This window comes from Coturnix japonica, chromosome 3 (assembly GCF_054131305.1).
Source record: "Coturnix japonica strain WE chromosome 3, WE-NBRP24, whole genome shotgun sequence".
Classification (NCBI taxonomy): domain Eukaryota; kingdom Metazoa; phylum Chordata; class Aves; order Galliformes; family Phasianidae; genus Coturnix; species Coturnix japonica.
In genome coordinates, this window is record NC_140665.1 from 48616770 (window position 1) to 48644214 (window position 27445).

Here is a 27445-nt window from a genome sequence, read left to right on the forward strand (position 1 = left end):
TTATTAAGCTCAGCTTCTTTTTATTCCATTACTAATTATCATTAACAAAGAGTTACTATAGAAACATGATTATGAATATTCCGAATACAAATATTTACAAGAGATTTGTTTTGAGCTTTGTTTTTCTTAGATTACATAATCAGGAATTATTTATTAACAAACTTTATGACAAGACGTGCAGTATTTGGCCACGAGTTGATATAGGTTATTCCCAAAACCACCCACTTTATTGTAGCTCTGATGATGCAGGAGCTACAAAGATAGCAATTATTGCTGTATTTCTCAGAGGGCAAAGGAAAAGAAAATAAGGAAGAGCAGAAGAATAGTGTACAGAGGATGAGGAGAAATACTGGTAAGGTCAGATGCCAATTTTAACTGCTTTAAAAGGGGGAGGGAGAAAACCCACTATCAGGATTAGCTGCACTTCAAAGGGAAATGCTGCACTGCAATGCTCTGCTTTGAAGTACAGCCGATCCAGACAGCAATTTTCTAAAATGAGTCAAAACTGGCATCTGAAATAGATTTTTTTTTTCTTTCTGAGTACAGCAGATTCATATGCTGGTTTAGGCTCCAAAATTTGTCTAGATCAGCAGCTGTACTTCAAAGCAGCACATCTCAGTACAGCATTAGACTTTGAAGTGCTTGTGGTCCAGATGCCAGCGCTCTTAAAGGAGCCGATGAATCAACTGCACTTTGTTTTTCATCTGCTGAAATGGCTATGCGTTTTCTCATATATTGTGATAATGTGTGTGGTCTTCTGTATGGTATCTATCAATAAAAACATAATGCTAACACAAAAGCTCTTTATTGCTACATTTTCTAAAAAGGAACAGATTATCACCATTTTATTATACTGGTTTGCAGTGATCTCAGCCAATTTCTACTGCAAACTATTCAGACAAGACTCAAGGAAGGACATTTTGTTGATCATAGAACTAACCATGTTTCTTTTTTTTTTTTATTGTATTGTCATTATTGTGAGATGCAATTGTCCTATAAAGGACAAGGATGAAAACGGTTTTGTTCTAGCAGATGAGGAAAGAGCAGTTTTGGGCAAGCTGAATTCCCATGCAAGATACGAGCATGCCTGTCATTAGCCTGAAAGGTCAGTTTTTGCATGGAAACAGGTTTGTGAGATGCTGAAGTCCTCCATGTAAGTAACTTAGCTTTACTGCCAATGTTTATATCAATTACTACTACAGATCTCTATTGCAGTTAGTTTTGTTTGACAGCAATCTCTGTCCGAGGTTGTTAGCAATTTTGTAAAGTACTTTGAACAGAGCTTGCCTTTTTACAGAACAAATTAATTATTAACATGAGACTACATGTACCTATATGTATTTCATTTTGCTTGGCTATCCTAATTTAACTATTAGATATGCATGTCTTGTTTCTCAAAATAAAAACCATTTCAGTTGACTCTGACCTCTGCCCTATGCCATTCATAGTTTTCCTGTATGCCTGGATTTACTTCTGCAATCTCAATTAATTCAGTAAACTTCACTATGCTACACGAAGAAGTGAATGCGAGTGAACAAGTAACCCAGAGGTTCAGAGTACTTCAGTTTTGAAAACTGTCAGAAATCCATTCTTATGCTGGCTGTATCAGAATGTACATTTTGTATTAGACTATATCAAATGGGGGAGTTGTGTTCTCTAATTTTTACATTAGTTTTATTAAAAAATTCCTTATAACATCTAAGAAATGAGAGGGATATTTGTCTGGAATGGATGAAAAAGTCACACAGTCTAATTGATGAAATGTTCAGCTTTTGTGGAGAGAGAAAAGCTGCTGATGCTAAATACAGTGGAACTATTTTCCTTTTTTCTTTTTGGTTTTGAAGACAGTTTGGATGAACACAGGCCAAGGTTAAGCTTTAGTTGTTTTTCAACACCCTAATTCCAGTTTTGTAAGGAAACGTATTGAATATCTATAAACTGTGGCTGGTAGCTGAAAAAAAAGCTAAATCATTTTTAGAGATTTTCTTACAGTTTTTTTAAGTGCCTCATTAATGTTAATGGATTTTTTTTAATTTATTTTTTTTTTAATGAGCTGTACTCACATTACAGATGAGGGAACTGTTTTGCAGTTTGAGAACATTCAAGAAATATCTAAAGCACTAAAAGACTGAAGTCATATTAGCCTCATCAGTTTCAAAGATTCAAAAGTCATCAGGTTGTTTTAAAAATCATGAAATTAAAAAAAGAGAGAACTTTGGGGGGACAGTGTTGGCTGAATATGGAGACCTCAAGGGTATCTGGCCTCTTATTTAGAGCATTTTTCTGTAACTACATGCTCATTTTTTTAACCAAATATAGGAAACCTTTAAAAATATTGGCTGCAGAAGTAGACTTGAACAAAAATAATTATGCAATTATCAAAATGTCTGTGATACAGGTGCCAGAATTAGCAATAATATGGCATGTATTGACTTTTGATCTCTATACTCTCCTTATGATCAACTGCCTGGATCAGGGCCCCTGTGCTTTCTTAATTTCTGGAACTTGAGAGAAAGACTTCTATGTCTGTGTAGAAAATAAGAATTAAGTTTCAGAAGTCCTTAGAATAAATAAACCACTTTTGTTGCTACATCTAACTCCTCTTGAACTCCACAGACCAATGGAACAAAACAGACATACAGGTTAGGTTCCTCTCCTTGTATCTGCAGTAGTGTTAAGGCAACTTCAACTGATAGGCAGTATCAGGGCTGGGAACTGCAGCTGATGCCATCTATACCTATCACAGTCAAGCAAAGGAAATGAAGCATCAGCCAAAAATATGCAGTCTGTGATCAAAATCAAAGATCTTATTGGAGACTGAAAGGGAGATAGATTTCCACTGATCTTGATGGGATCTGCTATTTTTCTGCCAGAATCAGGACTCATTGTACCACTGTGCAGGGCAACTCCTACTCAGAGTCTTTCCACAAGTTGGTAGAAAGAGTTTATCAATGAGAAAGTGTTTAAGAGGTTCAGCTAAGATAATGAGCTCACAGCCTAGCAATATTAATACTTCAGTCCAAAAATTTCCTCTCACAAAAGACTTCTTTATTACCACGCTCACATGGTAATCAAAATATATTCAAGGAGCAATTTCAGATGTTCAAAAAGCTATTTGTTTCAATAAGTGCCAAAATATCCCGGCTCTTGATGATGCGTTTCCAGAAGCAGAGCAGCATACCTTCCTAATTACACATGAGTTGTTTTGTAGCTAAATAAAACAAAACAAACCCCCCAAATCAGAAGAAATCTCATAAAAAATATAGCAGGTGGAGAAAAATGAACTGACAAGAATCTGAGAAGTTAAAAAGGGGAAATATCAAGTTCTGTATGTGGGGAGTAACAACTTCATGCATCAGAACAATTTGGGGGCCAGCAGGTTTACACAGATGGTTCTTCCTCTGCTCAGCCTTAGTGAAGTCATTTCTGGAGTGATGGATCCAGTGCTGCACTGCCCAGTACAAGAAGAATATGAATTTATTTGAGCAAGTCCGGTGATGAGCCACAAAGAGAATGAAGCAGCATTCATGAGAGGATGGCCTGGGAGAGGTGAGACTTTCAGCCTGGAGACTTATCAATGTCTAAAAAAGTATGTGAAGGGAGGATGCAAGTAAGATGGAGCCAGGCTATTCTCAGTGGTACCCAGACAGGACAAGAGGCAATGGAGACAAAATGAAACACAGGAGGTCCCCTCTGAACATCAGGAACAACTTCTTTTACTTGTGAGTTACTGAGCGCTGTCACAGCCTGGTTAGAGAGTTTTCCTCCTTGGAGATATATAAAACCCATCTAGACATAGCCCTGAGCAACCTGCTGTAGGTGACCCAGCTCTGAATAATTGGGATGAACTGGACAGTCTCCCTACGGGCCACCCCACCTCATTTGTTTTGTGGTAACTGTGATCTCTACTTACTTTACCAGAACAAAGTGACTGGAGTATTCTAAGTTTCTTATCCTAGACTATAAGATCACTAAATTTAACTAAATTAATTTTTCTTTTGTTAAAATTTTCATGAGGAACCTATTAGATTAGTCTGATTTTATTTCTGGCTCTTACTCAGAACTTTGTGATCCCATTAGCAGTCAGTTTTTATGAGGATGAAATGTTTTCTAGTGCAGGACTGAATATTTCCAGTGGAATGTTTTATGGCAGCTTTTGGTTAGGCTGTCAGATTATTTCAATGGATACACTGAAAGCAATGATAAGGAGGAAACCTAGATTCTTGAGTGACTTCACGTAGCCTTAGAATGAGTACCAGTAACATGAATAAAGACATTTATTAAATTCATAAAAAGAATTGATTGTAGGTATATTTTTGCCCCAAAACATACTTTTTCAAGAAAACAACAACAAAAAAAACCCAACACATCAGCATGCAAATTTCTCATTTGCAAAGCATTAAAATTACAAGAGTTGATAAACTGTATGCTAGCTGAATGATTTTAAGACTGTGAATGACTTCTCATTTGGACTTTATATTCCTTCCCAAATTAATTATGAGCCTAGTATTAAATACTAGTTCATATTAAATTAAAAATAAAATACAGGTTCCTCAACATAGGAACATTAAAAGGCCATTCCGATGTACTCCTTGGTGTCTGTTTTCATGCGCTTTTGCAGGAAGAGTAGGTATACAGTTCCAGATGACTATTCACTACTGCTCAAAAAAACAGAGGTCAAGTGCTAAGAGTTTATATAACAGACTGTATTTTCTAGCATATTCAAAGTGGAAATTGTATTTTAACATAATTTCATAACATCATTTTTAACACAGCAGTATAGTAGTATATAAAAGCATAAGCTGTAAGTATTCTGGACTCATTTCTCAGCCACTAAAATGTTATTTGCTTCCATTACCTTAAATTCAAATAAGCCAGTGGCACTGTCTATAAAGTATCTCTCTGTTGTGAGAACAAGTCATGAAGTGGCATAGGTACTGAAGAAAATAAAGAACTAACACACCGAGAAGAAACAACATATAAGGTTGTAGAAACAAAGTATGAAGGTGACACAGACCTTTAAGTGAAATTTTCATAGTCTATGCAGTAGTATACTTGTGTGCAAAAGATTACAAGTGATGCCTGATTCTAGCTATTTCTCTTTTCAACATTTTCTCCTCACTTCTATATCACCACCCTTGAACTTCACTCTTTTTCTAAAAGCCCTGCAATTTTTAGCAACTAAAACTAGTTTTATGTCAGACTTCTTCAGCATCTCATGGCAACAGTGTGAACAGCCAAAAAGTCTTTCACTTACAGTCAGTGATGTTTGATTTAATGTGTTATGGGCAAAGCACTCGAGTATTAGGGCATCAGATCAATCCCAAAGGGCTAGACCACTGCTGCTTTTAAACACATCTTATGATTTGACCCTTAAAGTTGAATTTTTCTAGCACTTCCTTTCACATAAGACCACAAGCTCATCCTTTCTCACCTGCAGCGGAGGAGTTTCCAATCAACAGGGCTTTGAAGCTGAACACGGAAATGAAAGCAATAGACCAACTAGCTCCTGCACCACTCACCAGTCCTCAAATCCAGGCAAAGGTGTGGGGTCTAATTCCTCCTCTCCCCACCATGAGAATGCTGCTCTCCTACCATGGTGCTTTCTCAAAAATGCTGTGCAAGCAGCATGAGCAATTCCCCTTTGCTCCAGCCAGGCAACGACCTCCATTGTTCCTTCTGACTCCTCACCACTCTGCCACCCCATCCCCATGAAAACAGCCCAGCTGTGCCTTTTTTCTACAGCTATTGCCCCGCTAACAGAGCTCTAGGAAGTCAGCTCCTACATCACTTCTCTCCATGCTTATATGAACACTGTGTGTGTTTTCTATATTTGAGCTGGCTGCAGTTTCTGTGGAGCTGTAAATTCTCCTTATTTTCAGTATGAACATAAAGGTAACTGCAAGGACAGGGTGATTAAAGTCTTTAATGTATGCCTGTTTATATTGTAGTTACAGTTTAATCTAATGAATTCAATTTTATTGAAGGTTTTCCCAATATAGTGTTTTAAAACAGAAGAGATTAAAGTAAGTTTATATTCAAAAATTGCTCATTTCACTTCTCGTAAAAATTCTGAGAATAGACTATGCATTGAGAATAGAGAAATTAAAAGACACTTAAAGGACTATCAGTTAAATGCTATTAATTTAAAAGTGGAACAACTTTTTTTTTTTAGCTATAAAACCTCAGTTTATGTCTGTTTACAAAGCATGCCAGTTTTTAAATTGTTTTAACATAAATTCAGTTAAAATCCAGCTTCCTTTGCATGATAATTCAATTGACATGTGGAAAATAATTTCTCATTCAAAAAATGCAGTCAATTTTTTTGGTACCTCTTGTTACACTTAAAGTATTGTACAAACATTTCCTTTTAGTCATTACATCAGACTGCATTGCAAAGATACATTTTCACTAAAAGAAAAATGAGAATGAGAAGATGACTTGCCAAAGGAGATGTGGTGATTACTTGTAAGCTATGATTAAAACTTAGAGTTTTCAGACACCTATCTCTTAAGCAGTTCACAATAAATTTCCTATTTTGTCTACATTGTAAAATAAGCACTGTTAATTGTTATTCTAGTGAAGATGCGATGATGTTTGTTTACAGTGTTTTGATAGACCACTTGAAAGTGGAAGTGAGAAACCAGAAGTAACATGATAACAAACTCATTGCATAATTCATTGTTTGTCTTCTAATATCTCTGTCTCCACCACTCATCTGCTATTACTGATAACTGCTAAATGGGAAACTGCTGTCCTACTTTGTGGTGAGACCTGCTTCAGCATCCCTGACACTGTTGTTGGTTCTGGTGCTGGACTGGTTTGCCCTGCATCCTTGGCCTTGGTAAACAAAATAGACTGTATGCCAAGCTATGTAGTTAACAATGAAGTTGAATGTATAGAATGGAGGCTTGTTTCCTGGAAAGCTGTGACTTTAGAAAACTTCATGGTTTTGAGCAGAATTCAGACTCATTCTGAATTTCTATTAGCATGAGTTGACAGAGTGAGACATTGGCTGTATTGTTTTGGGAGTCCTGGCTGGGCATAGGAATATAGAATGCTTTACAGTGCTGTTATAACCAATTTAAGAAAATGTATCTGGAGTCGGTAGTTAAATATGATGTGCAAAAATTGGGTATGATAAAGAAAATGGCCACAAAGATCAGCAATGAAAATAACACCATCCTTTGAAAAACCTTTGTGCGCAGTCACTTTTTATCGCTTGCACCAGAACAGTGCTCAAGAGTTTCAGTACTCAGTTTACAAATAAATAAACAATGTGTTGTGTTGATAGCCTTAGAAACATAAATCAATTGTAAACTGATCTAATGATACTTTCCAGAACATAAAGGCATCATGGTATGATTGCTGAGGAACATGAAGTGCCCTACACATATTAATGAACTGTTAATTCAGACCTAAAAATGACAGCCTGTGGCACATTGGATACTGAAGCCTCCCAGGCAGGTTGACATGAATGCAATATCAGACACACTATATAAATCATGCTGAACACAACAGTATACACTGTTGTATTTCATCAAATGAAATAATGCTTAAAAATAAATATTTACTGCCATAAAATTTCCACCGCAGTTTCACAAAAAGTAGGGAGTTTGACTAAGATAGCACTTCTAAGGCAGATAAATCTGGGCTGCAGCAAGTGTGTGAATCTTCCATCAAAGCTGCCCTAACTTTAGCAACATCATAAAGAGTGACAAGCTGCAGAATGAGCCTGTCAGAAGATGGGTATATTTATTAAAACATGTAATTTATCCCTGAATTTAGATGCCGCACAAGACTGGTGTAGTTTGAATGCAGTGGGGCAGAAGTGTCTGGAAGAGAAAAACCATGATGAGGGTGGCTAATTAAAGTTCTAAGAGAACAGATTTTGACTTACACTATCCCATAATTTGCTTTTCCTTTAATGACTCCCCTCTGTCTCCTATACATGTAAATTACACTGTCTGAACATCTACTGAATGTCAATTTGTCTATTTTCTTTTGTTACTTCCATTCTCTTTCATCCATTTTCTTATCCTCAAGGCCATTGGAAAATTTGGTGATATTCATTTTTCTTTATAGAATATTGTTTAGTCCAATTCATATTGATAAAAAATCTGATATTAAATCAGGCAATAGTAGTTTCTTTTTGTGTTTTATACTTAAAACACATTAAATGATGTATAATATTTTTAAAATTCTTGATTTTATCTTTGAAAAGAAAATTTATCAGGGCCTGAATAAAATAAATAAGATAGCTGAACTGTCCTGAGTGCAGTGCCTTTGCATCTAATCTGTAGAAAGGTGCACCAAAAGGACTGGACTAAAAAACTGGGCTAAGTGCAATAGTGTGAAAAATTGACTCTGGCTGGACGGAGGTTGTAGAAGATCAGATCTTGTAGAAGAACAAGTCATTCAGGAAGGGTTTGACCTTTCTTTTATGTGAGTTAAGCTACAAGTATTTTCAAAGGCAAAGCAGATAAACCAGGATCTTTTTGCATGTGTTCTTAGCCATAAATGCTAAACTGAGAAGGCTAAAACAGCCTGAGCAATGGTGTTTTCTGGAAGTTTGTGTTTGGGTGACTTGATGGCTTCATTTTTCCTGAGTAAAAAGGAAGGATGCGACCAAATGTAATGCATTATGGCAATCTATGGTGCATAGCTATCTACCTCTAACTTCATTTCCCCATTCACTGCACGTTTATGGTGTGCCTTTTAGAGAACTGAAGTGGAAACTAGACAACTCTCAGGTTTGACAGTAATAATAGGAAAGGGTAAATTTGTATTGCAGTGAAAGAACCATAAAAAACAGTGAGGTGATAAGAACAAGATTGGAAGGCAAAGTGTCTCTGGAGGGGAAACTCAATGGAAGAACCTAACCAGCACAGAGGCATCCTGTGAATGAGCCTGAAGCAGTGCTTGGTCTCTCTTGAAGTTCTTGAGGATTACAGTTTTGGGGTGATGCTGTAGCTGCTCTTCCTGACAGTAACCTGGTAACCAGCTGATAAGGAGTGCTCAGCAGCAGTTCTCATGGATGCATTTTCAGTGTCATTGCTGAAAGGGTGCACATATGTAATTAAGGTGAACTACTTCCAAAGCTAACAGCATGTTTATCCTTAAATCTTTATTTTCTATGCCTTTCATAAATACAGTATAAAAAGTTTGCCATACTTCTTTGCCTGATTAGGTATGGCATTTGCAACTTACTTTTTAAAACTACCATCTTCTCACGGGAAATTCTGAGAACATTTTGTGTAGAAATAATTCTGTTTCTAGTGCATATATGTTTTTTTATCGCTTTTCCCTATTGATTACTAGATATATTTGCATTAAAATGCACACACAGGAATCTGTGACTGCTGCTTTTTCCTGACTTGAAATCAAAATCCCTGTGGACAAAAAAAAAAAAAAAAATGTACTCCTAAGCAACAGAAATTTTCATATATATTTTTTTAAATAAAAACATAAAGAGAAAAAAAAACCACCCTGAAAATATTGCTTTTGGAAAAGACTTTTTACTAATGGCTTCCATAAGTTCTTAATACAATAAACATGCTTTTAAAGCTTTCTCCTAATTTAGTTGCAAGTGATGCAGTTTAATGCAGAAAAATTGATAGCTTGTTCCACATTAGTATTGTTGAGGTCTGTTCTGGAAGTCTTGCTCTACTTGCCAAGATACTCTTGAAATTAAATTTTTCTACTACATTTAAAGCTGGTCAAAAGAATTATTTCAAAAACTGTCCATGCTGTGTGCATAAATGGAGCTATGTTTCATGAATATTTCCCATGTTATATCTTTAGTATTCTCCTGTAACCCATAAAAGAATGTCATTAAATTGATGTACAATCATTTTCCTATTTGAGTGTCCTCGCTCTTTTTAGTTATTTTGCTCTTGTTTCTTTAATAATCACTAGCACAACAGGAATCTCCTAGCTATCCAAGGTTTGACAGATCTTTTTGTCTTTTCCTCCTCATCAGGTTTGTTTGTTTGTTTGTTTTTCTTACCCTAAACTGCAACATTCTTTTTCATGGTCCTGGACATAAAAGGAGGGGGAAAAACTCCATCCTGAAGGCACCTAAGGTTTTAAAAAGAGAGTTAGACAATTTATTATTTCATTCGCCTTTCATCTGCTCCTCATTTTACACATTCAGAGATGAGTTTAAGAAGCCATTCCTCCTCCTCTGCTCAAGCTTTTGTATGATTTTACTCTCAGTCCATCCTCAGAGCTGTCTTTCAGGCACAATTAGAGGACAAAGGGCAAACGCTGCCTTCTGACAGTGTGATGGGATGATAGGGGAATTAGTACTGGGTTCGCACAAGATCTCCACTAAACTTCTATTGATTAGAAATGAAATCTGAATCAATGTAACACTCAGTAAATATCACTGATGCTGAGACTACTGAGTTCTAATCTCAGTAGCTATCTCAGATGTCTTGGAAAAAAGCAAGAAGAATTATAATTACAATTAAGCCCTCTTTATTTCTAGAAATATGAAGAGCTATTGGAAATCATCTAGCTGCTAATGTCAGGTGACACCTTAAACTGATAATCAGAGTGGTATTGATAGGGAACGTCAGTATTTTTCTCAAAGTTACTTATACAGTGATTCAGCCCACCCACCAAATATGTTGCTAATGAAACTAATCTATATCAGCCTCTTGAACTGCTAAAAATGGTCACTGTACTATCCATTTTTCCTCCTAAATTCTATGACAGCCCATGGACATTTCTGTGTGTACCTCAGCTGTTAAGAGCTACTGAGGCTGAAACTATCTCCTTGCAAAGAGGCATCTGTACACCAGAAAGTGGAAAAGTATCTAAGCCGTCTTCTAATTAGTATCTCTGATGCAACTGCTCTAAAACTGTCTTAAGACAGTTAAATGAAATTTTCTATTTTCTAGAACAATATTCTAGTACTCCTAATACTCAAGAATGCTACTGGAAATCCTCTTTCCAATGAATTTTAACAGGAATGTTGATTCTTCTAGTTCTGCTTACTATCAAAGTATTCAGACAGATTTAATAAGATTATTCATTCTACCTGAATAAATGTGTACTAACATTTTTCAATTGGATATAGTGATAACAAAATCTTAATTTGATGAATCTCTCTAAGAGTACAATATATTATCCTTGTCCAATCGGGTGAGTAATAATAGGCATTTCTGTATCTCATTCTTTTGTTTATGGCCAATTGTCACTATGTATCGATAACAAGAACTCATATATTCTTTTTATCAAAACAGAATTTCCAGATTTTTTTGTTTGGTAGCTTAGTTATCCAGGATTTTATGAACTAGAAGTAGAATATGTAGTTCTCACCATTAGTCAAATAAATGGTAACCTTGCTATTCATCTTGTGTTCTACTGCTACTAAAATCAAAACCTACAGTACTGAATTTTTTCAAAGGCTCCTACAAAATTTGGTTTCTATTACACACACAGACATCCACTACAGCTGCCCAAGGAAGATATCCACAACAGATCTTTTCTGTAAAAGGTTTGTTCACAGCTCACAAGTCTGTTCTACACTAGCAACAGGTCTTCTTTTGCCAGAATTCTCTCATCTAAAGTGATCTTTAATCACTGTAATCACTAATCTAAATTCAGAAGTTGAGATATACAAGGATACTTTTCTCTCTCCATGAAATAAATGCATAATCCTTTGATAGTTAATATCAGATGGGAAAGAACAAACACGTGATTTCTGTCACGAAATATAATTTGGAGAGTTTTTTGTCCAATGACATAATCTAGTTTTGTAGTAGTAGAAGGATCTCTCATTCTTTGCACATTACAATTAAAAGCACATAATAAAATATTCATTCTCTGATTGTATAACAAGATGCAAGATTCAAAGTCAAATCAGAGGTACACACTACTGACTGTTGATTTCTGGTACCATTTAAGTGCTAATATAGAGCAGCGTAAGTCCACTAAACATGATAAACAGCAAAATTATGAAAGCATATTTAGGTTGTGTTTGTTAATCAATGCAGCATAGATCAGATAGAATCAGAATTATCCGCACTTCTTATCTGGTAGGCAAAAAATGATGTAATTTCTAAATTATGAGGAAAAAGTAGAAACAAAAACAAAGTAGCAATAAAAGCTGCCAGATAAAACTTGAAGTGCTTATACAGTTTAGCACCCTGTCACAACACTTTATCTAGTTTGGGTACTGAATTATTAAGAAGTGATTTCATTAAGATAGCTTTAGACTTGGGACTTTTGAAATTACTTTTTCATTTGCATTTTAACTATATTGTGAAGTGGTTAGGGAGAGATCTGTAGTTAAGGATGGGCCAACTGCTAGAATTACATTATTAGGTTAAAACTACAGATCTATATACAAGACCAATTCCTCAAGGGATCAGAAATAGCTGCCAGTCAATAAATTTTTCCTTTGGATTCAAGAGCTGCTGAGGCTGGAATGGACCTCCGGAGGTTTTATGGCCCAACCTCCTTGCTCATGCAGCGCCACCTACACCAGGCTGCCCAGGTATTTGTTTCTATTTAGTTTTAATACCAATAGTTTTTACACTGCACGGACATGTGGTATTGTATCATTGTATCACTATGTCTTATGTTCCATCAGTTAGTCAGTTTATGGGTTCTGCTAATCATTCAGTAAAAACATAGAATTCAGAAATGGGCTCCTACAGTGTTGTGATTGAAATTCTGGAAACTTTATCTTTGACTTAAGCAGAGCAAAGTTATTATCTGGTGACTTCAACTTGCTGTGAGGGCTTTTCTACTTTAAGATGAAATAGAATTATATGAAGCAGTGAAGAACTGGCATATAGAACATCAAATATGTCACTATCCATCATAAAAAATAACAGTAAAGAAAAGGCAAAGCATAAGACATAACGTTCTATGCCTCTTAATTGCTGAATGGTTAATACTTTTAAGGACATGGGTGGTCTTAGTAAGATTAAAAGCTACTCGGCAACATTTCTTGAAATCGGGTAGTTAAGTAATTCGAGTGCACTCTGTTTCACAGAATAAATCTGGTGAATAAGGCTATACCTGTCATCTTTTTTTTTCCATACTATGTGCAAGAAGCTATGTCTTGTCTCTGACATTTCTGATATTCCAAAAGGTAATAAATCTTTAGATTAGATGATGTTGTTCTAAGATAAAGAAAATATTAGTTTAGAAATTCCTCCCAAATAAAAAATACATATCTAGCTATAATATTTCCTTTCAGCTTCTTTAGTGTAATGTGGAGGCTTACTTGAACAACTACTGAGCTTGTTGTTGGGTATTTCTGTATTTTATACACTTTTTGTTTGTTTTCACTTCATATAAGTATTACAGTGAAGTTAATCTGTACAAACATCTAACTGATGTTAATCAGGATAATATCCAGATATTTCAATTGAAATTAGTTATTTGTATGCTATTTGGCTAAATATCTAGGCCTGCTATCTTGTCAGCTTACATGAATTGAGCAGTAGGAAGTCAAATTTATCCAAGCACATTTTCCTCCTAGTATACATAAAAGCAAACACAGATTTTTTTATTTTTTTCTAGTAATAACAGAAGTACTTTGGGTGTTCAACATATACACTGTTGTGTCTAGAGAGATAGTCAAGTTGTGCACTGCTTGAGAAAGGCTCCAAAAGCAGATTGTTTTGCCTGAAAATTTGAGGGTGCTAAAAAGATTCAGGGAGGTTTCCCTTTTTGTGGAAGGAAAAGAGAAGAAAAGTGGAAGTTTAAGACTGACATTAGCATAACAGTATTCACCAATTTGCAGTGGAAAAGTTTTCAGGCTGAGGCTTTGCTGTAAAGCAGGTGTTCCACTGATCTCCTCAGTCCTTGGGTATGATGCCATGACTTAGCTGAGGTCTGTAAAGAAAGGTTTTATGTGAGAGCCTCCAAGATCTTTTCCCCCTGAAAATAAATCCATTGAAAATGAAATAATGAAGACACATACCAGAAGAAGATACAAAACTTTTGCTTTTCCTGAGCTTCACCTCTTTTAGCTGTTTACTTATGTGAGTAATATCAGTGCATTTCAGAAATAGTTAACACCAGACTGTAGGTTGTCCTCAAGACATTGCAAGTAAAGAGCACAAACTTTCTGTACTTTACCGATAGCCACACTGACTTGTAAAACTCAGAATGTATAAAGAATCATCACAGGTTCTTTGAAATGTGCAGATCAGAAGAATAAAGCACCTCCATGCCTAGATTGGGCTTCCTCTGAATTGCACCTCACAGCTTGTGAAGGAGACATCTACCTGTTACAGCTTGTCCAGAGGAGGAGTAATCACTCTTGTTGGGGAACACACACTACCACTAACTTATAAAGCTGATATTCACTAGGACAAGCTGCCCCTAAGAGTAAGTCTAAGTGAGGTGGAATTAAGTGGTTGATTTTACTCATAATGTGTCCGCTATAAACTTTAAGTCTATTTGTTTAAAGGGCAACTTATTGCAGAAGTACATCTATGTCTTGCGCCACATGCTTCAAATTAAGTAAAAAATCAATGTCAAATATAATGAGAAAGGATTTTGAATTTCTGTATCACTGATATCTAGGAAAAGACACAATTGTGGTATATGCAGTTTAACTTCTGTGGCAAAGAGCACTTCTGTGAATAATCTTGAGACATCTTGCTGCCTGAAAAAAATATTTGACTTTAGGGCTCTACATTTATACATGCAGTCCTTTAGAAATAAATGTTTTACCTCTCAAGTGTCTTCAGAACAGAAGATCAAGAGGAAAGGCTCTATGCAGAGGGTTTCAGAAGAGAGAAGATATTTCATCTGCATCTCCCACTTCAGAAGTAGGTCTTCTGAAATATCAGGTTGTGACTGAGAATTGTGCAGAATTTTGCTGAGAGCTCTATTACGGTTTTTACTTTTCTTGTTTCAAGTAGTTCCAGGTAACAATTTCAATAGGTGAGTGGGCATTAAAAATCCTTACTACCTGCAATTTGAGTCATTGCCTTTACCTCCTCTGCCTCTAACTTCATTCCCTTTATGGAAAATGTATATGAACCACCCCATATCAGAACAGATTCCCTATTTCTACTAAAAAACAGCAAGACTTGCCACTGTCATCTCCTTCTAACTCATTCTCTTCTCAAAAAACAAAACAAAACAAAACAAAAACAAAAACATGGACTGGAACATATCTCACACTGATGGTCTGCAGATATTGCACTATTTAAATCACTTGTTTTGGCTTTTACAAGGTGCCCTCTGCCTGAGTAACTGTCAGTCTACATCCCATAGATTTGTCAATCAACAGCTGCAATCACAGACTCTTGTTAATAACAACTTATATGCTTAAACTCGAGGTAAAATGTACCTCTTATACTACTGCTGATTTTTGAAAATCTCATAAATTTCTTCAGAGGCTGAAAGGTGAGTTTTTTCTTTGCTAGTATTTAATGTCAGTAAGAACAAATTATATATAATGCCTTACCAAGTAATCCAATCTGTAAAAACATTTTAAATTCCATTGGCAAAATTTCACATTCACAGAACAGATTTCAGACCATATGTCTGTTGGTGATGCAACTGAGAATTCATCCCTAGCTCTCAGATAAGATATGTTTAAAATTACTGTGCTAAATGGCTTCATATGTTAGGCATTTCCATAAAAACATTGTCATGCTATCATTTCAGATTTGTCATAAGTCAAATCCATCTACTGACCATACATTCACAGCAAGACATTTAACTGTAAAATTTGTAAGCTGGAATCCTCCATGTCTGTAAATTTTCTGCATGGAATGATGTGAGAGAAAAGAGAAAGAGAAAAAAAAACAATTCTATCAAAGCTCTTGGTGCTTCTAAATAAGGATTGCACAGAGAGGTGGACAGGGGGATGTAAGAAACACTCGACCTCAGTGAAGTAGATTAAGTAGGCCATAGTAGATTTATTTTGCTGTTTCAATGGGGAAAATAATTCAAGTACTTAAACAGTGTAGTAATAGGTGATGTTAGCAAAGAGTGAATTACTAAGCTAGTCTACTGAGATTAATAAGCAGAACAGTTTTTTATTGGCAGGTAATCTTCTATGTTGTCTACTAGTGTCTTTAAGGAAAGAAGTGCTCTCAAGAAATCTCTGAAATAAGGACGTGTATTTCGCAGCAGGGAGTTGTTCAGATTTCACTGAAAGCTAGAGCTAAATGCCTTAATGTTGCTCTATTGGAGAAGAGTATATGCATCTTTCCCCTAGTTTCCATTTTCTTGAAATGTGTTTTTTGAGTGTTTCATGAAAGACAAAATATGTTACAGAGGTCTTCTGCTCTTAAGTAGTCTCATCTATTTAGATTTTCAGAGCTCCCACATTTGTCCAGTCATTACTTCCTAACTGCTGTTAAAAGAAGATACTGTTTTTGAGTCCTGGGAGATAACCCTATGCCTTGTACCAAGTTTTGTGCACCTGTCTGCAGAGACTGTGCATGATCAGGGCTTGCTCTATGCAAATGCTGGCCAGTCTGGATGAGGCTTCAGACCTTAATTTTCCTGGCAGCTGAAAGAAATCTTATTCTGCTGGCTAGCAGCCTGATTTTGTTCCTTTTAAAACTGCTAGTGATGCTGCTGTCAGTTTCATTTAATTCAGATCATATATTAGAAGTTAAATTGTTGGCTATCATATTCTGGCACTTAATTCTTTATATTCTTGTATATGGTACATTGTAAAATGTTTAATGTGAAAACAAACTCCTATGTTGGTCCAAAGAGAAAGAGAAGGGATTTGTTTTTCTAATTCTCAGTGTTTGTCTTCAATCTTATTTTTCTAACATTTGCTTGACTTTTTTAATAATAAACATGTATATTCAGAACACAAGAAAAACTAGTTACCTTCACCTTCCTATCAAAGGTAAAAGATTACTTATATGTTTTTCCTGTTAATTATTAGCAATTCAGAGTCACATCACAAGCATGCATTTTAACTTAAATAGTACAGTTATTACTGGGTAAGTGTGCTCAAAATAACCACATTTTAAAACTAGTAATTTCTTTGCACTTAATAACTGCTTTGCTTGATCGCTGAAAAGGAGCTAAAAGTAAAACGTTATAAGCTCTATTTATAGATATATCTTCATAACTTTTTTATTTATTCGCTAAATGTTTTTCCCAGTAGTTTTTGAAATATGGCATTTTGTCTTAGTGTTCAGCTTGAGTGCTGTTCTGGTGCTGATCAAGAACAAAAGATACCTGGTACTTCAGAGTAAGGCAGTTCTATGCATGTAGCTGCACTACTCAGAAAAATACAAAAACATTTGCTCCATCTACTAGTGAGCTGATTATGACCAGATATTTGGCCTGTCTAGAATGTAAGCACAGGTCTATTGGTTATTTTATTTTAGATTTATCATGACATGATCTTGTAGGTCCTTTCCAACCTTGTGATTCTCTGATTTTTTGAAAAATATGAAGTAAGTGTCTCTAACCATATTTTCAAAGATATTTATGTCACTAAAGATACTTAGATTCAAAAAATTCAGGAGCTTGAGAATCCTTGAAGATCTAGGGATTACATAATACCTGGATGCCCTTTTGTTATATACAAATTATTATTTTTATTATATACAAATTTTTATATAAATTCCAGCACTTACAGAGACATAAGTGGGAATAAGTAAAACAATTATGGCTTTAAAGGCAAATGGTATGAGAGTTTCCTGACTACACCTTATTTAATGAAAGATATTGCTGAGTGTTTCAACATGTCTCCAGAAAATATAGTGGGTTAATTTCTTGATATCAGGACTCCTGAAGCTCTTAATTTGATTAAGTTGAATAGATATATGAATTTAAGAAGGTAATGTCAAGGTTTTCTTTTCTCAAATTTAAATTAAACTCATTTAGTAAAAATACACACATATACATATACATATACATACATACATACATATATGTGTGTGTGTGTATATGTGTGTATGTATATATGTGTGTGTATGTATATATATGTGTATGTATGTATGTATGTATGTATGTGTGTGTGTGTGTGTATATATATATATATATATATATATATATATATATATATATATAATGATTCTTTTCCAAACTCATTCAGGTCAAATAGTACAAGAATTTTTTGCAGGTAAACTGGGTGTCAAGTCAATATGCAGACTAATTTAGCAATCAAGAGCAACCTACTAAAAACAAACTCTGTCTAAGAATAGTTTCAGCACTTGAATAAACACATTCTGTCCTGCAGGTGCTCATCCAAAGATTGGCAGACATTCAGTTCAGTACCAGAGGAAGCCTGGGAAGGAAAAAATATCAAGGTCTCCACCCACCTACCAAACACTGAATGGTTTTTACTGCATAACTAGCTCAGATTAAAAGCTGTTTGATGCAGGGGTTGGGATAGGAACATTTCCCCCCTGCCATTTTGGATGCAGTTTGTGTTCTCTAAGTAAAAGATAGATGCTTTTAGCAATCTCTCATTGAAAGCATTATATAGTTAACAGAGTCTTATTTTCTTACATATATATCTGCAATATTTATCTATGCTATTGTTTCATCTTGTATTTCACTACTTGTATGACACTACTCATGTTCAAGATAGATGCAGGCAGTGTGGATTTGTATCTCTGACATGGTTTATAGACAGTTGGACCAGAGTGGAGCAGGTGGGATGCAAATATCCCTTTCCTGCTTTGCCCACAACCCCAACACAAACATTGCTTCATCCAGCAGCACAACTTACTCCTGGAAACATCCACTGCAGTGGCTTTCAAAAGCATTCCTTATAGTCACTGGCTACAGCTGGCTGCTTTTTGTAAGAGCAGAGCAGCAGCTGGGAAGGTACAAAAAACTGTTTCACAAAGCCCAATTTCTGATCCATAAATTAAATGCACTTAATACGATCTAGTCCCCTCAGGTATAAATTACAAATTATTTTCAGAATCTCTGGTCCATCTTCAGCTATCCTCAGAAAATGAAATATTTTTGTCTACACACAGGCAACCTTTAGCTGTGAAAGTGTCCTGAATACCAATTTCACCAGAAATATAATATCTTCATTCATCTCTGGAAGTTATGGCTTATGAAGCTTAATCTGAACTCTCTGTAAATAAAACAAAAGGAAAAAAAAAAAAAAAAAAAAGACATTATAAAAATAGTGCATCAGTAGAAAACCTGAGCTGCTCTTGCTAACATTTTTATAGCAGGGAAAGAACTCATTCTGTGGAAATAATAACATAGATGAACTATTTCTTCACTTGAAATATTCCATAAACTGCAACTGAATTAACTGCCTATGATTTTTACATTAAAATCCATATTCTAACATGAGCTAAATCTTTTTTGTATTTTGCAGCAATACTGAAAGCGCAACATTCAAGCTGCGATCAGTAATCATGGTAAGTCCACATTAACCAAGATCACATTAACTAAGATTAGCAGTAGACATCATACAGTTACTGTGTTTGCAGAGTACTACCCTTGTATTCTTTTCCTCATTTCAGAGTACTTTCACTCTTTTCTGTTAACTTAAATAATGAATTTAGATAGAATTACAATCATAGGATGAGAAGTAGTTTGAGATATAAAATAAGTCCTAAATAAGTGAAATAGACAACGCTACTCTAAAATGAGTTTGAAAATCTGGTATTGAACTCTATGAGAGCCAGAATAATTTGGGTGGAACAAAAGATGCTGGTAGATCATTTTCTTCTTGTGTTAATAATTGCAAATTACAATTTGTACATTATATTATTCCAAAATAGTTGAGAAATCAGAATTGCAGTTTTATGTGTTTGTATAATTTTCTTCTATGATGATTTTTTTTGCTTTTTATGGTACTTAGAAAGAAAATTTATTCAGCATTCAAAAAAACCCCAATGCTATTCTGGTTTATAAACACCTGTTATTCATATTTGTGAACAATACCTGTGTGCATTTCTGAACATTCTCGCTTGCAGAACAAAATAGAGTTGACACTGTAAGATAACATTAAGCTTCAGGAAGTACAAGAGCATCCTGGAGAAAAATTAATTCCTATCAAAACAAATATTTCTGTTATAGAATTCCTCAACTTGTAGTGTTTTAACACTCAGTAACAGTTGATGAAAATTTTTACTGTCACTAAACTTTTTATTCAAGTGCCATTTTCAGTTTAGCTAACATTTTGAAGACTGTATACCATGTTTCTGTCTAAAATGAGGTGGTACTGAGTCTGAGAATTCAAATCTATTTTTCTACGCATTTTAATATCATCCAGTTTACCAGTTACTCTAGCATCTTTATCTCACATTGCTGTAGAAGATACAACTGAAACAGTGCTTTCTGCTTGGCTTTCAGACACAGGCTCTGCAAACGCTTTGAAAAGAAACATGAAAGAAAGCACTTAAAAAAAAAAAAAAAGTTGGTTGAAGAATATCCACGATGGCTTAACTACACAAGGGACTGCTTAGTTTGCAGTGGGGTGTTTTTAGATCTGGAATTAGAATTTGTTTATGTAGAGAGGGTCTGTCTGACAACAAAATACCTTGTACAGAAAAGTATTGTCAGGACAGATCAAACACTCAAGCTTGCTTGTGTTTTGAATGCTGTAAGTTTTCATTGTTTCATAAATGAGTCATTAAACCAGCAGTGAATGAGCTCAAATGGCAAGAATCTTTCAATTTCCTCGTCGCTTTGCCTTCCTTTGTATGAGCTGAGTTTGTTTTGTGCTAAAAGCAACTCTTGCTAGCTTAGTGTTCCTCAGAACTGTTGTATATTTCAGCATTACTGAAATAAGAAAGCATTTATCACCAGTAGATAAATACTTGAGCATCTCCTAACTTTGATGTAGCTTTCTTGCATATAATTCATATTTCATGCAGAAAATGGTGCTAAAGGAAAGATATTTCTGAAAACACTATGTATTCAAAAACCAGCAAATACAGGTTTGGTCATGTGGTTGTATTCAAATCCTTTTTCATCTGCATTCTAATAGCCATCACAAATGCAGCCTGTGACAGAACCACAGTACATCCATCTTTCCTCAGCTTTCATCCTGTGTTGAAACAGAAGGTGCTTTTTTGCCTACTGTAAAACATTCTTCCTTTAATCACAGTACATTCTGCACACTTAATGAGTTAAGGGTATGTTTTCATGTCATTAAAGGCTGTATCATCATACGTAATAAGTGGGAGCTGATTTAAGACTATGTCACCTTTGATGTGCTTGAATTTGCAACTGTAATTTTCTTCCTTTTGTGTGTTATTTGCAGTCATTATGAAAACAAATTCTATTATATGCAACTATATGGAAGCCCACAGACCACTACCCAGTTTACTCAGGCCATCTACCTTCATGGATCTTCACAGCCTTAGGAATTTCATAGGTTTTTCTATTGATTAAATTACATAGCTTCTTATAGGTATCACCCAAAAAATCCAGTCTGTTACTTGAATAATATCTCCATCCTGAATTTCAACTCTGTGCTCAAAAGCACATACACTTTATTGGTCATAAACTAAATAATAGATATGAAATCTTTAGTGTTGATTATTATTATTTTATTCACCTTCCTTCCTATTGCCTGGGAGGCAGCTTGTAACTGAAAAAAAAAAAAGAAAAGAAGGGGAAATGACATTCGTGTATCTGGTCAGAGTGATTCCATGTTGTTTGCATGTGAATCATTATTTCTCTCTTCCATTGTCAGAACAAATACTCGCAGAATTTACAGAACTTCCCATATAGCTAAAATAGCAGCTTAGAGTGTAAGAAAGGAGAATACTCTCTTAGAACATGGCAAAAAGTTACAGTTAAGATTATTGGATTATTCAGATACAAAACATTTGGGTATTTAACATAAAGATATGAAGGAAACTACAGGTAAAATATAAAAGGTAGAAACTGACCTCTCACAACCTTGCATTCCTTACATTGCATTTCTTAGGAATGGAAGCCAGTCACTAAAGCCATATCATCATCATAGTTACCACTTACATTTATCTTTTAAACCACTCTTTTGTTCTACAGTCTTGTTTTTGTCTCTATACTGATAAAGGTTAAAAATAAAATAAAATAAAATAAAAAAATTAAAAAAAATTAACCACGTTTTATTTTATCCTACCTTCCTCTATCAGACTTGCACTTACATTATTTCTGGAAATAATCTATCTTCTACCATGTCCATAATATAGCTTTGAGCCACATACTTAATAGTTTTATATTTTCATTTCTGACTCCATAAAGTCAAAAATGAATCCTTATGCACAATTAACCTCCTGATCAGGATGTCAGAGGCACATTGATAATTTTGTTATTTTTTAACATTGAACTGTTTATAAAAAAATGGGCATTTATTTTAGGTACAAGCTTGACGTGAATTCTCCTGTCATAGAACTTTCATTCCTGTTTGTGGCAAACACTATATCACACAGAGCTGCCTAATGATGTCACCTCTTCAGAGCTGGCTTCATGATATTTCCCTCCCATACACTGACAGGCACTGCAGTAGCCCATCTATCTACAGAAATAGCTCTGTTAGCACAGTCAAGGCTTCCCTAATGTTTTACATGACCACCTACAGAGACAGCTGTTTTCTCTATTGCTTGAAGCTTACCAGTGATCACTGGTACCTGTCCTCCAGGTTTGCATGAACAACCCTCATCCTCCTGCTCATGAGTACAGAGGTCAAGTGGATGCTTAGAAAGAGCTGATTCATCTGTAAAATCTCCAGTATTAATTGGTGAGTTTTAGGACACAATAAACTAAGGCAAACCTTTTTTTTTTTTTTTTTTGTATTGTACTGGAAAGCAGCTTCTCCGGAGTAGGCAGAAAGAGCCTGGAAAAAATCTTTTTTAAACAAAGAAGCATTATTCTGAAATGAAATCTATCACTGAGAATGTTGTCATCACTTTATGGATGACTTTGAAAATCTCTCTCAGTGTTTTGCACCATGGCACTTTAAGAAATAGTTTTAAGCAAGGCTAATTAACTTCAAAGAAGGAAGGAGTAAAAAGGGTTCTCTTTCTTATTTATTTTTAAGCTAAGTGCTGTCTTAAATTAAATGAATCATGAAAAATTAATATTGTTACAGTGCCACCCCTGTAATTTGATCACTGTTTAATTTAATTTTTTGTTTTATTTAATCAGAGCCACAGGAACCTGCTCATTTGTATTGTAAATTACACAACTTCTGCCCTTTATTTCATATACAGTTGATCACTTTTGTCAGGTAAGATTGGATTATCTAATCATTGGCCATATGAAATTGCCGTGTAATCAATAGGGAAGGTCAAAATTTCTAAATGTGATCCAGAAACAAAGTATCTAAGGAAATGGGAGGTTGGTGAAATCAAACTAAACTTTCATATGTTTGAAACATTATTATTGACTATTGGGTCATTATTACCATAACATATGGCTGCTTTTATCTTCTCTTGCCACTTACAACTTGAGAGCCGGTCCTACGGCTCTGGTTATTGATCATAGCTACCGATGACTTGATGGAGTTAGCTCTTTTGCTCATCAGTTTCTTTGGATGTTGTTTGAGTCAAGAGATAATGATTTTTACACTGGCTGTTCTGCAAATACATAGTTAGCTGACAGATATTTTCAGTCACTGAATATACAACTTTGAATGCAAAGCAAATTTCTTACTGTTTAAAAAGCATATCCACATGTTATTTGATAGTCTGTAGATAGACACAGACTGGTAGAACACTTCATCCTTATTGTCCCATCAGCCATCATATAAGTCATGCAATTAATCAGCACTCTGTGCTCTGTCGTTTGAGTTGTGAACTTCTTAGGATGGGGATTTTGCTTCTTTCTGATCTGCAGATATGTTCAACTTCTATTCTGCTACTGCTGTCAGGATGCACTGTGGTTCATGACCACATGAATGACTTCCTCTAGGTGCTATCACACATCTGTCACTTGGCCACATGTTTAAAATGTATGATGTGGTGGCTAGTTTGAATAGCTTCTGTGTTGGCTAGTTTGAATAGCTTCTGCTCCGTGATGCTCTCAATATGATTACATTTGCTTTATGCCCTTCTCATCAACACAAATGCAAATATATTCCCAGCTAACTAAGTCTTGTTCTTGTTCTTTGCAAATTCTTTCAGCTATTCACTTAAACAGCTTCCTTATTTTGCATTGTGTGTTTTGTTGTTGTTGTTTTGTTTTTTTGTTTGTTTGTTTTTTAATTAATGTTCATTACATCACATTGACACAGAGAGTTGAATAGATGGTTGCAAGCCTAGTTATTGTAACAAAGACATCTGGAAACAGGTAAGGCTACGGCTGATTTTCTGTAAAGATAATTTTGCTGGTTTATGATGACAGCAGGAAGGGAGAGGGAACTGTGTTGGTTGGTGAAGAGTTTATTTGTGGCACATACCACATTCAGCAGGATGAATGATTAAGAAGAGTCTGATAGTGTTCTTTTGACAGATACTGTAGGAGATATGGGGTGAGGAATTTCCTGAATATTTGCACTTGAATGACAGTGGAAGTTCCTCATGAGTCCTACTACCTTCTGTGGAGGTATTTAGGAAAGGAACTGAAAGGATCTTAGAGATAATTCTGAGTTTTATGTGTGCAAATCTTACTGAGATTTTATGTGCCTTGTTTGGAATTTTCTATGTAAGCTGATATTCTGAAAGCAGAACATTAAATGAGTTAGAGAAACAGAATTACCCTATGGTAAAGAAAGGTGACAACAAGCAACACTGGTGACAACAGGTGACAACACTGATAACAGTGAACAGCAACATCTGGCATATCATGGCAAGCGCATACTCCGTTTTGTGACTATCCTTGTGACAACTCCAAAGTGGCCAAGTGCACAAATGATTACCTGCTGACCTTAAATACAATCAGACACCTTCCGTAATCATTCTGGAGCAAATTCACTCATGAAGGAACAGTGCCTTTTTGACCCCAAATAAACTAACATTTACTGTTTTTCTAGTCATTTTAAATTCATCTGGCTTTCCTGTATGAATTTTTTTTTATTTGTTTCTGTAGGACTGTCATCAGAGCATGTGCCTGGGAAGAAAAAGAACAAAATAATAATAAAAAAAGCCAACAAGTATGTATCTTGCAAGAAAGTTTAAGAGATGAAACAACAGGTCAAGATCAACTTGCAAACCTCTCAAGAATAACAAGACAGTGAACTTGACGTTCCATGATATTTGACATACAGCAAATCACTATTTACATTTTATCCCAAAACATTTACCTGAGAAAAGGTCATGGCGTTAAATTTGGAGACATTTACAGCAATTGCCAAATGTTTGCTATCTACATGAATGTCATGCTTCTTAGTCAAAAGAAGGTTGAAGCGCTAAATGTCAATTATTTTAAGTTGTTTGATGGCAGCACAGATTGCCAAGCAATATAAAAAGAGGTTTAATAAATATTATATACACTGTTAACCATAAATCTTGCCTAGAAGAGGTCAGAGTTTTGCACAGAGAGGACTTATGAGGAGCAACAGTGCAGGACATTAAAGCTCAATTATTGCTGTCCTGGATTAAGGCATTATGATTAAGTTGTGAAAGCAGTATACTGCTTCTTCTTCTGCTGCTGTCAAACTTGGGAAAGATCAGAACTGATGATTAAATTACTTTAGTAAATCATGCCATTATACTTCTCCTTGCAGTATTTTGTCCTTTTTAGGAAAAGAAATGGTAGGGATAGTCTTTCTTTTCAAGAAATCTAGAAGTTCAAAGAACATGTTCTGATGAACTGTAAGCAAATTTGTTTTGCTAGAGTCTCGGGTTCTTGGAGCTAATTCAGAAGTTAAGCCTAAAGGTATAAAAGTTCATCACATCATAACTTTGTATCTTCTAAGTACACGTCTGCTGTGCATATATAACAACTCATTCATTTACCTACAACAGAAAAAATAGTGTCAAAAGGCATTGCTCGGAAGGGAGCACTTAGCCAATTTAAGTACTGAAAACTCCTTGAAAAGAGTTGCAGAACCATTAGGGTGTACATTAAGTAATGTGGGTTTCCACTATAGAATCTGTTTGATATACACAAGGTAAAAGTGAGAAAATTTAATTTATCTGCTGCAGAAGACTGAAAGCCCAGATGTTTCCTGGTGGAGTTGAGAAAAGCTTGTTCCAGAAAGAGCAAGCAAAGTATTTAAAATATGTATTTGATAAAATATGGGATTCTTTATTTAAAAATTCATGTGGTGAGTGGTAATGTAACTGTTGAAGTGATACGTTTGGTTTTCTTGTCTTTAAGCCATGTTTCTTCACATTTTGCTCTGTCTCAGTGGAAGTGGATCTACAACCTAAAGACCTTTCAGACCACCTGCCTTCAAGTATTCAGCAATTCTTGAATACTTAGGGAGCTGGACTTTATGATCTCTGGAGTTCCCTTCCAACCCCTAAGATTTTGTGATTCTTTGATTCTTGCTGGACCTTATACAAATAATAGTGTTTTTCTATGCATTTCTAAACTTTTAGCTGACAAAGCTATTTCTTAAGTGTGTTCATTTTGCTGGTTTGAATAAAAACACCTGATGTGAACTAATGACTTCTCAGTTTTAGCTGAAAACTTAATATAAATGTATGAACTGTATTTCTGTAGATAATTTTTAGTTCATCTGTTTACCTGTGAGCACCCAAATCTTTTTTTCTTCAAAACTGTACATTGGTTGTTGATTCAAATCATTGGTCTAATTATTGCATCTTACCTGTCATACAGCTTTGCTGGAAATTTCATCTAGTCACCAATAACTGAGTAGAATTCTGAGCCCCAGTGCTCTGAGATGAATTAGAAATTTTCTGTAATACAAAATTGGCAATGCCAAGGGCAAAAACAATTCTTACTGCACGCTGCAAAATCTCTGACCTTCTTTCTGCATTCTTGAATACGCACCAGATTCATGATCATGAGTGCTCCCATTTTTAGTGTCTCTGAAAATAATACTTCACTGCTAACACATAGAGTAACCATTAGAAAACAGTTTTGACTTCTTCTCTGACACTGCAAGTAAAGACGTCACTGTGATCTTAACAGTACAGGTAAACAAATTCAGGATAGCAATGTTTACACAAAAATTTATATTCTTTTACCACTGAATAATTGAGCAGGTATCAAATAGCAATGTTTCAATTATTCATTAAGTTACTTTACCTACCAGAGAGATTGCTGTAGGCAGATAAGTGTCACTTGTATTAAAATGTGAACATCTTCACGAGGTTTGCTAATCAGATCTCCAGTTCTTAGACCACAGAGAATCTTTATTCATGCTTGGAAACACAATAAGATTACTCAGTAGAGGCCACACTACAGTTCTATATTTCTGAAAATGTAAGTCAAGATGTTCCCCACGCAGTCTTAAATCTTCTCTTTTTTATACTCATGAACACATGCTATTGTTTCTGAAGGATGTATTTCTTCTTCAGTGGGACTCATTTTTGTTTTATCAGTTTTATTAAGGCTAGTAAGAAAATAATGGACTTCAGACCTTTATTTTTAGACAAAATCT

The 27445-nt window shown here is 35.2% G+C and overlaps 1 long non-coding RNA gene across 4 annotated transcripts; it reads left to right on the forward strand.

Annotated features, from left to right (window-relative positions):
- Positions 1–26480, forward strand: LOC116653270 (uncharacterized). 4 transcript variants are annotated; one of them, XR_014944023.1, is made up of 4 exons: positions 367–1105; positions 3410–3549; positions 19310–19352; positions 24961–26480. It is a non-coding gene; the product is annotated as an uncharacterized LOC116653270 (long non-coding RNA). The 4 variants fall into 4 exon arrangements; XR_014944022.1 differs by lacking the exons at positions 367–1105; positions 3410–3549 and adding an exon at positions 1–352; XR_014944020.1 differs by lacking the exon at positions 3410–3549 and having other exon boundaries at positions 367–1153.
- The last annotated feature ends 965 nt before the right edge of the window (positions 26481–27445 follow it).